This window comes from Chlorocebus sabaeus, chromosome 22 (genome assembly GCF_047675955.1).
Source record: "Chlorocebus sabaeus isolate Y175 chromosome 22, mChlSab1.0.hap1, whole genome shotgun sequence".
Classification (NCBI taxonomy): domain Eukaryota; kingdom Metazoa; phylum Chordata; class Mammalia; order Primates; family Cercopithecidae; genus Chlorocebus; species Chlorocebus sabaeus.
This window is the reverse complement of record NC_132925.1, coordinates 4,689,857-4,706,595: the sequence shown is the minus strand read 5'-3', so window position 1 is coordinate 4,706,595 and position 16,739 is coordinate 4,689,857.

Sequence of the window (16,739 nt, the reverse complement as noted above, 5' to 3'; positions counted from 1 at the left end):
TAGCCATATGTGGAAAAATAAAACTGGACCCCTTCTTTTCACCATATACAAAAATTAACTCAAGAAGGATTAAATATTTAAATATAAGAACTCAAACTAAAAGGATCCTACAAGAAACCCTAGGAGACGTCACTCTGGAAATCAGCATTAGGAAATAATTGGTGACTAATTCCTCAAAAGCAATGGCAACAGAATCAAAAATTGAGACGTGGGACCTAATAAAGCTAAAGAGCTCCTGCACAGCAAAAGAAACTAGATATAAAGTAAACACACAACCTACAAGATAGAAAAAGTTTTGCTAATTATACAGCTGAAAAAGGTCTAATATCCAAAGCCTTTAAAAAACTTAATCATACAAGCAAAAAACCATCCTATTTAAAATGGGGGCAAAATACATGAATAAACACTTCTCAGAAGAAGACATACAAGTGATCAACAAACATAAAAAAAAATCCTCAATGTCACTAATTCACTGATCATCAGAGAAATGTAAGTTTAAATCACAATGTGATGCCATCTCACACCAGTCATAATGGCTATTATTGAAAAGTAAAACAATAACAGATGCTAGCAAGGCTGTGGAGAAAAGGGAACACATACCTGTTGGTGGGAATGTAAATTAGTTCAGCCTCTATGGAAAGCATTTTGGAGATTTCTCAAAGAACTTGAAACAGAGCTACCATTTGACCCAGCAATTCCATGAAAGGGTGTATATCCAAAATAAATTATTCTACCAAAAAGACTCATGTACTTTAATGTTCACCACAGCACTATTCACAACTGCAAAAACATAGAATCAACTTAGGTGCCCATCAATGGCATACTGGATGAAGAAAATGTGGTACATATACAGCATGGAATTCTAGGCAGCCATAAGAAAGAACACTGGGAAACATTTCCTGCCATCATTTTACTTTATATGGTTGGAATGGTTAACTAGAATGCTAGCAGACAATCAATCAAAACAAAATAAAGAAACAAACAAACAAAAAACCCAGGCTGTTGAAAACACAAATTAAGACTTGCTTTTCAGAGAAACTGAGATCCCTTTACCGATTTCACAGGATTTAGGATGGTTAACTGAAAAATGTTAATATATAAAAGACACTTAGAAAAATGCCTTGCACATAGAAAGTGCTATATATATATTTTTTCCATTGTTATTATGGAATTTAAACATAGCATGGCATTAAAGACGATTTGTTTTAGTAAATAGCAGGAACTCTCATGCACTAACCTGAAAGGCCCAACATATAATACATTAAGTTGTTATTAGTACCTAAACCTATCTTTTTGAGTAAATGTCTGAACAATTTTTTTCTTCTGTTACATTCATTGGAACTGTGGTATTTGGAGAATGTAAATTTATGTTAGGTAAGAATGAAACTGAAAAATTGAAAGAAATGAACACAGTCAGGAAAGTCGAGTCAAAGATATCAGGCAGGAAAATGAGGAAGGAACCAACATTTGCTTCGTATTTGCTGGGCAGAGCATTATGAACTCATGATAAAATATTTTACAGAATTTGAAAGTTATCCCTGAATATAAGTATTTCTATAAATATTGTTAGATGAAGAAATTTAGGAATCACAAAATGCCCGACCTCAAATAGCTTGTAGGTGGTAAAGCCGTATTTTGAAATAAGATTATTTTTTAAATTAATAAATGTAACATTTAATGACTTCTCAGAATTTTAGCTAAGATCAAGAGTGATACAGTGTTTATTACTAGGTCACATGTAATAACACATCTATTGTGTTATTAATTTTTCACTATGTTTATAATAAAACTAGAATGTTTATTATTACATCAAAGCTATAATGATGATCATCACGTGTTCACTAACTCACCTGGGAACGTCAAGTAGGTTAGGTACTTAAAGTTAAGAGAGTTACCACAAATTGGTTACTAATTATAATAATAGTGATCATTTTTTATATATCTTATTTTATGTACTAACAGTCTTCATTAAATACATAGTTATTGAAGTAATCATTTCAAAGTTTATAAGTTTGAGGCACAATAAAGTTAAAATACATGTTTTGAGATCCAATCTCTACTCAGATCTCCCTGGCTATAAATTCTTTCTAATTTAAATTGTATTATATAATTCAAGTAAAAGGATAAAATTAATATATGATTTGAAAGTTCATTTTGTAAATATGTAATAAATATGATGAAAGTTTGCTTAGAATAAAAGCAAATGTCAGTTAGCCTAAAAATATTTAGGTTTGATCTGGGCGTGGTGGCTCACACCTGCAATCTCAGCACTTTGGGAGGCAGAGGCGGGTGGATCATGAGGTCAGGAGATTGAGACCATCCTGGCTAACACAGGGAAACCCTGTCTCTACTAAAAATAAAAAAAAAAATTAGCCGGGTGTGGTGGCACATGCCTGTGGTCCCAGCTACTCTGGAGACTGAGGCAAGAGAACCACTTGTACCCGGGAGGCAGAGGTTGCAGTGAGCTGAGGTCATGCCACTGCATTCCAGTCTGAGCAACAGAATGACATACAGAAATATATTTATTGATAAATAAATCTATGGATACAGACATAGATTTATTATTGATAGATGTAGATATAAGCTAAAAGAGAAAATGGTTCCTATACTATATTTTTACTTGAGTTTATTTCAACAATATTCATGAGTTCATATAGAATTTCTATTTCATTAGAAATATGTGTGTAACCCACTGTAAATAGTCCTGGAAAATTTTATGGTTCAGGACAGGCCAGCTGGAATAATAAAAATCTCAGTACCTTAATGCAATAAAGATGTATATGTTATACTGGGTTTATACTCTTTATTAGCAGACTTTCTTCTATGCAATCATTGAAGGCTACATTCTTAGTTCTTCCAGTGAGGCTGCCATTACCCAGGACCTTGGAGCTTCCTTACCGGTACTCCACATCCAGCCAGGCAGGGAAATTAGGGGATAGTGAATGTGAAGTATTGTATGTCCAGTTGTATAGGTTAGGCTGAAAGTTTTCCATTCTTAGTTTTGTCCACATTCCCATGGCCAGAATTCAGTCACATGGCCATACCTAACTACAAGAGGTGTTAGGTGCTCCCATGAAGAACACAGGAGGAGTTTGTTAAACAATTAGCCAAAATAAATTATAACATTTAGATAATAAAAAATTAAATAATTAGGAACAAAAATTAAACAAATAAAAATTTAAAACAGGGCAAAAAATGTAATTTATTTGATACTGTTATTCTTACCTTGCCCGTATCTCAGACAGACGGACCCACAAGCACAAGATTACTGAAACTAGAGTCTCAAGCTATGAACTTCAGATACAGGACAGAATATGAGAAAATGCATAGGGGAGCAAAAGTGCCTAATTTGCAAAACATTTATTTGATAAGGGATTAATATTCAAAATATATAAGGAACTAACTCAATAGCAAGAGAACAAATAATCTGATTCAAACATAAGCAAAAGATCTGTATAGATATTTCTCAGAAGAAGACATGCAAAACATTTATCTGATAAGGGATTAATATTCAAAATATATAAGGAACTAACTCAATAGCAAGAGAACAAATAATCTGATTCAAACATAAGCAAAAGATCTGTATAGATATTTCTCAGAAGAAGACATAAACATGGCCAAGAGTTTTATGAAAAAATGCTCAACAACATTAATCATCAGGAAAGTATAAATTAAAACCACGAGATATCACCTCACACGAGTTAGAATAGCTATTATCAAAAATATATATATATATATATATATTAGTGCGGATACACAGAAAAGGGAGCCCTTGTACACTGTTGGGGAAAATGTAAAATAGTACAGCTATTATTTTAAAAAAATATGGATGTTTCCCAAAAAATTAAAAATAGAACTACCACATAATCCAGCAACCTCTCTACTGGATATATATCTTAAGGGATCTCTCTCTCTTTATATATATATATATACACACACACACACACACATATATATATATATCTGATATATCTATATCAGAAATTGAAATCTGTATGTTTAAGAGATATCTGCACTCCCATGTTCATGGAAGCATTACCCGTAATAGTCAAGATATAGAATCAACTTAAGTATCCATTGAGGAATGAATGGTATATATGTGTGTGTGTGTACATACTATATTTTCTTTATTCATCCACCAGCTACTTGATTCCATTCACACATACGTAAAATGTGTGCCTTGAAGAGAAAGAAATTTTTCAGTTGGATTGGTCGGTCGGGAATATTATTCAGTCTTAAAGAAATGGAATCCTGGCATTTGCAACAACATGAATAAAACTGTAGTACATTCCAATAAGTGAAATAAACCAGGCACAGGCAGACAGATATTGCATGATCTCACTTATATGTGGAATTTAATATATGGAACTTACAGAATGGTGAAATGGGAAGACGTTGCCCAAAAAGTACGGTTTAAATTAAATAGGACGACTAAGTTGTACTAAGTCACTTAGTATGGTGACTATAGTTAATAATAACATATTGTATATTTGAAAATCGCTATGGGAATATATCTTAAAGCTCTCACTGCAAAAATAACAAGGGTTTCAGGTAATAAATATATTAGTTAACTTGATTTAACCATCTCACAATGTTCACATATACCAAATATAATTTTGTTCTCTTTGTTTGTATGTTCCTATAAAGAAATACCTGAGGTTGGGTAATTTTAAAGGTTTATCTGGCTCATGGTTCTGCAGTTGTACAAGAATCATGGCACCAGCATCAGCATCTGGTTAGGGCCTCGGGCTGCTTCCACTTACAGCAGTAGGTAAAGGGAAGCTGGCAGGAGTAGATATCATGTGGACCAAGAGGAGGCAAGAGAGTCAGGGGCAGGTGCCAAGTCGTTTTTCTTTTTGAGACGGAGCCTTGCTCAGTCACCCAGGATGGAGCACAGTGGTGCAATCTCTGCTCACTGCACCCACCATCTCCCAGGTTCAAACGATTCTCCTCTCTCAGCCTCCTGAGTAGCTGGGATTACAGGCACCCGCCCTCATGCCTGGCTAATTTTTGTATTTTAGTAGAGTTGGGGTTTCACCATCTTGGCCAGGCTGGTCTTGAACTCCTGACCTTAAGTGATCCACCCGCCTCGGCCTCCCAAAGTGTTAGGATTACAGCCATGAGTCGCCGCGCCTGGCCCAGGTTCTTTTGAACAGGCGTCTCTCTCAGGAGCTAATAGAGTGAGAACTCACTCACTACCCTGAGAATGGCACCCAAGCCATTCATGAGGGATCTTCCCCCATGACCCAAATACCTCTCACTGGACCCCACCTCCAATAATGAGGATCAAATTTCAACTTGCTGTTGGAGGGACCAATATCCACACTGTAACAGTTGTACAAGATAAATGTATGCAATTTTCATTTATAAATTATGTCTTAACCAAACAGTAGATTGGGATAAAAAGTGCACTTTCAAAAGTTAGGTGGGAAACATAATTGGAAAGATAATTTAAGTGTAGCTAAAATTCTGTACTTTCTCATGCAGCAGTGGAAAGTTGTTGAATAGTTTTTTTGGATGAAATAGTTTTTTTGGATAAATGGTAGCATGTATAAGTTGTGAAGATAATTTTCATTTTGGGGGACAAATATTCTCAAGAAAGGATAATTGATTAGAAACTCACCCTAGAAGTTTAATTCAGAAATCTAAGCGCCTGAACTTCAGTGGCATTGTGAAGATGAAAAAGACAAACAAATTGGAGATATTTCAGAGACAGAATAGTGATGTGAAAATTTATTGAATAAATCAAAGCAGAGTTGTAATCCGGAATGTAAATTTTGAAAATAAAGATGCCTTCACTCAAATGAAGTAATCTATGAAATGTTCCTGGGTCTAACTAAAGTTATTTCCCAAGTGTCAGGGAAATAAGTCAAAATAACTACGAATAGGACAGGTTACAAGAGCAAATGAATTAAAGGAAAGAGTGACATGATTGCTAATGGCTCCCATTAAGTCCTTGCTATAGGTGTAGTTGATAAAGTTGCAGAAAAAAATACATTTAACCATGCTTTTATTTAATGAAATCGTACTGAGCTTAGCACCGTGTTATTAATTCTTGATATTAAGTAAATGAAATATGTCTCTTGAAATCTATGTCAGCTTTAAATCTTGCAGATGCATTCATATAGAACTATACAGAATTAAACAGACGTCACCTAGAGAGAACTTGAGGTGTTTGTGATATGGAAACATCTTACATGGGAGAAACATTATCGCTGAAACTTTTTCAGCTGGTTTGGTAAGCCTGTTTGGCAGTTTGTATGAAAATACAAGTTTCATTCTATACATATTATTTATTTTTATAATATTGGCTTTAGAACACTTAAAATTGAATAATTTATAATAATAATAAGCATTACATTAATTTATAATAATTTATTAAATATGACCTCAATGTATAATTGAAGATATGGAGCAAGAGATAAATTCATTTGGTACAATAGAGCCTGTGAAAAGAAATATATGCTGTTCCTAACAGAGATTTTTATTTCAAATAACAGGATTTTTATATCTTTCAAATATTTCTCTTTAATTCTATAGGACACTTTTACCCAAACAACAGGCTCTCCTATGACTTCTACCAGTTAGTATTGCTTGTTTATTTTATTTTATTTTGCTGACAATGTAATGCATACTTTCAATGATTCTACACCTTCTTAAGCAATGTCCTCTGTAATCTGTATATAGACCAAGGTCTGTGCATGAAGGATCTTTCTGAGAAAGCACAGATCATTCTTATTTACATTTTATAACAAGTTCACATGATGTAGCAAACAATAGGAAAAGCTAGGTTTAAAAATTATTTTCTATTTGTGTTTTAAAATCCTTAGGAAATCACTTAGGCACCATAAGGAAATTATTTGGTCTTCTAAAATTTTAATTTAAAAATTAAACATCTTTTAATTTTTAAACAATGTTTTTGAAGAGAAAAAAAGATTCTGCATTTATCTGGAAGATAGCTTTCTACCAGTTTAATGAATTTCAACTATGAGATGATTAAAATGAGTTATATGCATCTCACTTATTGAGTTTATAAAGAAATGATGATAGGCTATTAAATATAATGATCACTAAAGCAAGTTCAAAATATAATGTTGCTTTTTTAGCATACAGTGCTATTTTGCCATATAGTAATTTGTGATAACTCTGTGAATCTTTGATGTCATAATTGGATCATCATTTTTATGATTATAATTACTAATATTTGAGGAGCTTTCTCTTTATGTATTGTACCTAGTAATTAAAAGCTTAACAATGATGTTTAAAAGAATAAAGTGGAAAAGGAAAAAGGTGGAAGTTCTAAAAACATGGCATTGATATCTGATTCTCAGTTAGAAATATAATAAGGAATTCATTCTGGCTAATATTATTGAATTTATCTTTCTTGGCCCTGAATAAGTATGAATGAGAATTTTAAAAATAACCTCCCATGGTTTCAATAAAATTAATGAAGCTCACTGTAATAGAAAGAGACAAATCTTGAGTGAGATGTTTGAATGGATATTTTCTGTGTAATTGTTAAGTGTTTCTAGGTTGAGTTCAAAGAGAAAGCTAATAACTTCCTTTATAATAATTATTTTTCTGAGAAAGAAAATATTCTTTTCAGGCACCCACAAAGGAAGCATTCATATATATTAATTACCAGAATGAAGGATTAATACAAAACAATTTTTTTCGTTATTCACTATGAACATAAGTGTAATTACCAGAAAGTAGAATTAGGGTCCTAGGAACCTTCCAGTGCAACCTCCCTCATTTTACAGGGGGGAAGAATATATTTCAGAAATGAAGGGTCATATTTAAAAGCCATAGAGTGAGTATACTCTCCATTGGATTTCCCTGAAGTTGCAGAGCAAAGAATGAAGAAAACACCAAGAGCCCATTACATTATATAATTATTTTAATCCATCTAAAGTAAGCTGATATAGTACCAAGTTTACAGGCATTCATTTTATGTCAGACATAGAAAACCCTTGTATTTTTAATTTATCTTTTTCTTGTAGCATAATATTGATTCTATTTGTGTTATTTGCATATCAAGCAAAGTTTGGTCAGCTGTTTCACTAGAGTTAATATTGCTATTCTTCTGTATATGAAGTTTTCTATATAAAGTATCCTTATATGATGATTGTATTAGCTTTCTGTAGAGAAAGAGAACCAACTGAGAGGGAGGAGAGGACAGAAAGAGGGAGAGAGAGAAAGAGAGTGAAGGAAAGAGAAATTGAGATTGATTTTCAGAAATTGGCTCACAAGGTTGTGTATGCTGGCAAGTCAAAATTTGGTGAGACAGAAAACAGACTGGAAATTCGGACAGAATTTCTATTTTACATGCTGGAGACACTCAAGACGTTTGCTCTTAAGACCTTAAACTGGTTGGATGAGGCCTAACCACATTATGGAGGATAATCTGCTTTACATAAAGTAAAATAACTGTACATGTTAATTATATTTACAAAATACCTTTACACCAATATTTAGACTAATGTCTAACCAAAAACCTAAGCAACATTGTCAAGCCAAATTGACAAATAAAATTAATCATCACAATGATTAGAGGACATAAGTGAAATATTTACAATGTTAGGCAGCACTGCATGCTCAGGGGAATTAGAGTCAGTAAAAGTCGAATGTTTATTAGGGCTCAGAACACTTTCGAATGACCAGTTCAAGTTATTTTTCAGCAATAGGTGAAGCCGAATTTCAGCAAGTCTTTTATATGGGTAATTAAAATGTAATAAAATAAACCTTTTAAAGCAATTAGTTTCATTCTAGACACGTAATACATATTTAATTAGTGATAGCTATAATTAAAATGAAGTTTTTCCATTCAGTCAATTGCATTCATAGTGCTATTTTTTTCCATTTTATAGATAAGAGAAATGATATTCATAAAGCATAAGTAACTTGCAGAAAATCATAAAACAGAAGACCTTCTTGTATTTAGATCAGAAAATAGAGGAAACATTTTACAAGTAGACTTTAGAATGTCCAACAATATATGTGAACTCGAAAAATATTGCTACGTAATAGAAAATAGTCTGAGACAGAATCAGTGTTAAGTGATACTGAAGCCAGGAAACAAAACGGCAATATTCTTAAAACAGCACATTAAAGGGGCTTTTATGAGTGCAGTGTAAAAAAGACAGCATTTAAATGTATTAAAATAATTTATAAGATTTTTTTTCTTCAATTCTGAACAGTATATGTTGTTAAAAACTTGGCAAAAAATAATAAAAGCATGCATGAGAAAATGAAATTATCAGTACTCTCATCCAACAGGGATTGCCACTATTAATTTTTACACATAGACACATTGTGTTTGCTTTTTCTGTATACTTAACAATGTATTATAAACATTGCAAGAAACCAATGTCTTTGGTTTTCTGACCACAGTCTAATAAGCATGATAATTTTGAATTTTTTTAAGTCACAGAAATAGTAATCACACAACAAAGGAATTGCATTCATTTTATTTTTAACAATTCAGTGGGTTTAAATGGTAGCTCACTGTTATTTAATCTAATTTTGTACTACTTAGATTATGAGAGAGACTGAACATTTTTCTTCTTTATTGGCCGTTTATATTCCTTATCTTGTGGATAGCCTGTCCAGATGCTTTAGTCCCAACAAAACTCAAATAATTATCAGTCACACTTTCAATTTCCTAGGAAATAAATATAAGTAAAATTATATATTGGCATAAACAATTTTAAATGTCCTGCATTTTCCTATTATAAAAGAGACTGATTTTCACTGTAGAAAATTAAAAGAACATAAAACATGGTGAAAAAGAAAGTTAAAAAAAGGCACAATCGCCATCTATTGTTGTACCATTCTGATAAAGTGAATAATAATGGCTAATATGTTGTCTTTTATTGGTGTTTTTCACGTACATATATGATTGCGTATTTCTGCAAATAGATGATACACAAATCAATGATCTTTCACACACGTCCTTGATACAAATTCTTCAAAGCAAACTCATATCTTCAAATTGTATGTCATGTTACTTTTCTACTTAAACTTCTCCAAACTTTATGCAAGATTTCCATGTATGAGTCTACCACACTTTATTTATCCATTCACCTGTTAATGGAGAGTTGACCCTGCCTTTTGAAGTCTATAATTTTGAAGTATATAATTTCATATTTTGAAATTTCTTCTAAGAAAATAATTCAATATGGATATAAGGTTTTATAAGTAAATGCATTGAAGAAACTTTTAACAGTTATTTATTGCCTATTATGTGCCAAACATTATGTTAGCCATTGGATTAAAAAAGTTAATCCATTGACAAAATTTCTGACTAACTCCACTGAGATTAAACTCTAATGAGAGTAATAATCAATAACAAAAGAACACGTACATATATACATATGTTTATGCATATTGTCGTATCAAGTATTGTTTAGCACATGACATATTTACAAGTAATAAAATATATAAATATAATTATAAAAAAAAATTAATTAATAGCATTGATCAATCTCAAGATTATTATGCTGAGTAAAATAAGCCAGACAGTGAAATAAAATATTCTGTATGGTGCCATTTTAGTAAAATTATACAAAGCCAATTTAATCTATAGAGATAAGAAACAAATCTGAAGTTGCCTTTACCTGAAGACAAAAGAACAAATGGATTTTAAAAATTTTTTTAAATTTTTTATTTTTTTTCTTTTGGTTATGAGAATGAAAATTTTTATTTGTGCATAATTAATAAATTGTCTTTGCCATTCTTTGTCTTTTTTTCCACGAGAGGGTTTTTTTCTTATTGATTGGCAGAGATTTCAGATTAAAAAATACATATATCATGTATTTATGAAAGATTTTAATAAATTATCTTTTACTTTTGATGTTTACAATCTTACTGAAAGAAAGAAGTTTTTTGTTGTTGTTTTCTTGAGACAGATTCTCGCTCTGTTGCCAGGCTGGAGTGCAGTGGTGCCATCTCAGCTCACTGCAACCTCCAGCTTCCTGTTTCAAGCGATTCTTCTGCCACAGCCTCCCGAGTAGCTGGGATTACAGCAGCACGAGCCACCACGCCCGGTTAATTTTTGTATTTTTGGTAGAGACGGGGTTTCACCATGTTGGCCAGGATGGTCTCGATCTCCTGACATCGTGATCTGCCCGCCTCGGCCTCCCAAAGTGCTGGGATTACAGGCGTGAATCACCACGCCTGGCCGAAATAAAGAAGTTTTACAGTCATTAAGTATCCGTTCCATTAAGCTCAACTCAATCCAACCCAATTTAATTCTTTTCATTCTTTAAGAAAATATTTATTACTTTCCTATGTTAGAGACTCAATGAAAATATTATCTTTATTGCAAAACCTTAGTTTCCAAAGAAAAGAGCATGGATTATAATTATAAACTGTGTTCCGTTTTGGTTGATTTTCATTTTTTTTTTTTTGAAATCCAAACAAGATTCTTTATTACGTTCAAAAAGGGGTTAAAAATGTAAGTAAAGGTTATGGTACATTTCAAGCATTCAAATTAATCACAGTTTTTGTCAATCCATTAAAATTTTTAAAATAAGCATTTTTATTATTTTACCTTTTGTTAAAATAATAGTTTTAGCTCTCTTTTGGTTCTGCTTAGGGGTTATTACATTGATTTTTAAAATCTTAGACTTTTATAAAAAGTGAAAGGTATATAATTGGATCCTACTGAAGCCAGTAACCGCAGAAACAAGAGTTCCATTTTGAGTTATTTTAGAAATGTCCTCGTGTAAACAGAATTGTGAGTAGTTGTATGCCTTTGGAATCCTCACTTGCCTAAGAATGAGGAAATTTGTAAGTAAATGCACAATCATCTCTCTGTAAATTACGAGTACTCCACCAGCGGAGTGACCAGGCAGAATAAATTTGTAGTTGAGAGATTGTTCTTGGTTTCGCAGCAAATAAAAATGGCAATGTTTGAACACATTTACTAAATTATAAAGAAGACATCTTATAATTTCAATCTTCACTTGTCAATCAAAGGCAACCATATATTCTACCAATTCAAATTTTAAAATCTTTTTTATAATGCTAACATAGAACAAATGAATTATATCTTTAGGATGCTAAGGCAGAGACAGGAAGAATGAGATCAAACTTGGTGAGATGTCAAAGTAGACACCATTGCATTGAGTGCTTGATGCAAAAATACTGTGAGTACAATAATCAGCAAGTTCACAGTGTGAAATAATTAATGTGAATTAGTTTTGCCTCCTATGTTAACTCTCATTATTTTTGTTTTCGACAGTTTAAAAAATGTCCACACTTTTCCATGTTCATAAATCACGACAGCATTTGCTGTTACATTATTGCAAATAGATAACCCTCTATATGAAAAGACTTTTATTCAACTCTGAATGTACGTTTTCTTGTCCAACATGTTAATTCTATAACTTAAAACCCTTGTAATAGTCCACATGTTTTAGCTTTTACTTTTTGAAGTGGTAAAAAGCACTTTCCAAAACACACACACACACACACACACACACACACGCTGCACATTCATGTGCATGTACATAGGAACATGGAAAATGTTTCCATCTATTAAAGAAATACGAATTATATGGAGACAGAATCAAATATACAATCATTATCAATCAAGTTATTTTCCTATGCATACTTTGGTGAAGACTGAGAGCTTTAGGCTGATAAACCAGATGAGGTAAAATTGTGATTCTTTAGAAAACATTGGTATAAATAGCTTACATAAAAGGACACAAGAGTGGAGAAATTCTAGTTCTATTAAATGAAAGACATATTTTAAAAGGTCATATATTCATTCATTAATTCATTCATTATATGTATTTTTAACATCCTGTTTGCCAGTCTTGTTATCACACGTCTGTACTTTGCAGTATGGTTGCCACTAGCCACATGCAGCAATTAAGCACTTGCAACAATACAAAGGGATTGTATTTACTTTAAGCAATTTTATGTAAAATTAAAACTAATTTTCTATTCAGTTATTGGAAAACATATATTTGGAACACCTTGACTATATGAATCCATTTTTTCAACTAAACTTTATAAAATCTAAAGGCAGATCAATTATATCTCAATGAAAATTTAACATCTTAATTAAGATGTGTTTAATGTATAATGAACACACCAACTTTCAAAAACAAAGTACAAAAATAACATAAAACATCTCAATCATGATTCTTGTATTGATTAAATATTAAAGTAAAAACTTGGATTTATTAGTTTAAATAATATTTATTCTCAAAATTAATTTTACTTTTTTCCTTTTTACATTTTTAATATGGGTATTAAATATTATAAAAGAATAAATATTAAAAGAGTTAATGTTGGTAAAGAACTTGACAATTTGCATCACATAGTTATTAATATTCATGAATTACACTAGGATCCATCTTCTTTTAAAGGTAAAGAGGTATTTTCTTTTATAAGTTGAAGGTTAACAATAAAAAACCTGCCTAAAAGCGTTATCTTATTCTAGCATAACCTGGAGCCTAGATTTATTTTTCATGAAGCCTTTAAATAAGAGCAAGAATATTTTATTAAAATGCATATGCGGAACTAATGTCTCAAGTGTTTTCAAACCCAGCTAAGAGAGTGGCACTAAATGCATTTTCTGGAGTGTCTTAATTCTTACAACAGCTCAATGAGGTGTGTGGCATTACCTAACTCTAATACACAGAAAAAGTAATTAACATGCCCAAAAGACACAGGTGCAGTCACTGAACAAGTATCCCCTTTGTCCTTGGATTGCTTAAGGCATATAAATATCACCAAATGAACAAACTCAATGAAGAATCCTGCCCATTTGGAGTTTTTTTTTTTTTTTTCTCTAGATAGCAATTAAGAATTTAAACCTAAACGTGCCTTAGTAAACTTCTCTGTCTTGTTTAAAATATATTACTCACATTAGTTTGGTGATTTGGGAGTAGTAATTTAATACCTCAACTCTTTATAGACTTAACCTCTAAAAAGAATAATAACAAAATTAATTTTAATACAAATACAACCATGCAGAATTTGGGGTAAAATCTCACATGTAAACACCTCTATACTTACTATATATCTAATATATTTACTTTTTTAAATGTTCGTGTTATTTTAAAATGATTCATCATATGAAATAACATAGTTTACGATACACTGACATTCAGCTTGTCTGAATTTTATATTTTAGTACTAAGAGTATTATCTAATATTATAAAATTTGTACAATAAGTTTATTTGAGTAAGTTTGCTTTTATTTTATAGTTTTGACCTTAAATGTTTTTGTTTATCATTTTCCCCTGTGATACCTGCTCAAGACTAAAAGTTCATGAGGGCTTTTGATTAAAAACAAATAATATTATCCTAAATAAAATTTTACAGTGCTGTGGGATGTCAGAATTAGACTGCCATTAACTTCACATAAATAAGGCTGCAAGTAATATTCATTCAATCTAAAACTTTTGAAGTAGAAATTCAACAAATTAATTTAAAATATCATTTTGATTCATTACATTGTTTTACAACTTGGAAATTATAAATATTACAAAGGTTTACATGTATTCCAGCATATGAGGATAGTCACATCATAACAGATGTACTTGTCATAGCACTTTCATAATATAAAGCCCCAAGTTTTTAAGCATGAAGTATGAGAATACATGAGAATACAGAAGAAAACCACATATATTTTACCTATGTGAGATAATTTCAAATGGAGCACAAATTTTAGTGGCTTTAATTACTGAAAATTTATCATAAATTTCAGAGATTTTGTTTTTATTTGGGAAATCAAAGTGTTTTAATTGGTTTGCTTTCACATATAATCTAAGAAAATTCTCTAGATTTCCATTATATCAGGTATCAAACAAAGGGATGTTGATATCTTCAAGGGAGAAGTATTATTTTTTATATCTGCTTCATTTTTCTAACCATATATTTGTCCTATTGAAAGACATGCAGATTCAAATATATAAAATACAATTTGTCTCCTGTAGCCCTTATTTTAAGAAGTAAAAACCTTAAGAAAATCATGAACAAAATATTCTTAGGGAATTTTAAATTAATGGTACTTAGAGTAACAGTTCAATAAAGTGATTGTATTATTCAAAGGAACATCATGATTTTTAATTGAGGAGCTAATAGTGGGTTTAAAAATATCCACAAAATGACTTTTTATGAAGCTCAAAAATAAAACCTAATAATCGTCTTTGAATCTTGCAAGTCAACTTATTTAAAGAACAGATAATTAAAAAGCTTGCCAACAAAACTTGAATGTGGGATGCATGTTTTTAAATTAATAAATGAAATTTGGCCTACATATAATCAGAGTATGATGTAATGGTAAGAATTCAGCTATTCTAATGCTATAGAAAACAAACTTGGGAACAAGGGACTCACAATACCTTCCACAAATGACATTATGCAAGAAATAATTCAGAAGCTGAAGATACATTGTTTTGTCTATTAATCGAGGTCTCTGATTGATTTAGCCTAATCTTATTCGGCCAAAAGACAAAAAAATATGAGCGGTCTCTGGTTGAAAATGAAAGTAATCTGGCTACAGAGAAATCTTATCACTTCAGGAAGTGACTTGTGGTAATTTATTACATACGAAGAAATAAGTAGAAAAGAGTTGCTTTAAGGGCTTTGATATTTTATTGAAATTGATGTTTTTTCTTAAGAAACAAATGAGTAATAGCAGTGAGCCATTAGAAATTGCGACATGTTGTTTCCAGTTTTGATTTCCATAAGGATTTATTTTGCATACAATTATGCCCTGATGTCACAAAATGCTATTAATGGATATGAAAATGTTGTCATCAAAACCTCAACAACACGATGTGCCCTCAAACTTCATTTTATATCTTGCTGTGAGTTGTACACTGCATGTTAATGCAATTCATTGTGTGCACTAAATCTTAGTATATCAGCTCACATGGGATATACAAAATGTTAAAAAAGCTAAAAACAAAAGGAAAACTTTTCATATATAGAAGAGAAATTTCTTCTGTTCTGAAAAAATCAGAAACAACTGCCTAAAACATCCTGATGGTTGTATTATAAATGAAAGCTTCTTTTGTTAGATAAAAGCTATAAAATCAGTATCCACTTCGGATAAATGCATACCGCATGGCGAAAACTGGGAATGATGGTAGGATGTTCATGCAGTTTCACCAACCACTGAATTAATTTCATTAATTTATAAGAAAATTAATTAATTTTCACCAACCACTGAATTAATTCATTAATTAACCTTTTTAAAAACGTCTGTCCTATGCCAAAGACAAAACACAACGGGAGCAGTCATTTCATGTGACCAGTTTAGTATTCATCTGTAGTCAGATTTCCCTAATGTGACGTTAAGTTGTCTTTCTCTATTCAAAAAGAAATGTCCAATAAATCACAATGAATAAGAGGGAGATGTTGCAGGAGTTCAGAATTACTCCCAGTTCAAGTATGAAAATCATTAAACAAACCATGGAATGAGACTGCATTTGTCTCTAGTAAAAGTTCTAAAAAATTAAAAACAAAACATTATATTTCTGAAGATTTGAATGAGAATGAGAAAGAAAAAACGGAAGAAAACTTATTTAAAGAATTCAATAGACTATTCTAAGCAAAGAAAGATACGCTTATTAGAATTCAAAAGTAAACTCACAGGTAATTATATTTATAGAGCTACATTATCATGTAAGAAAGCCAAGGAGTCATCAATGTTGTGATCATTTCTAGATGAGAAAACAGAAGCTGGGAGGTTAAACGCCTTGTGGGAG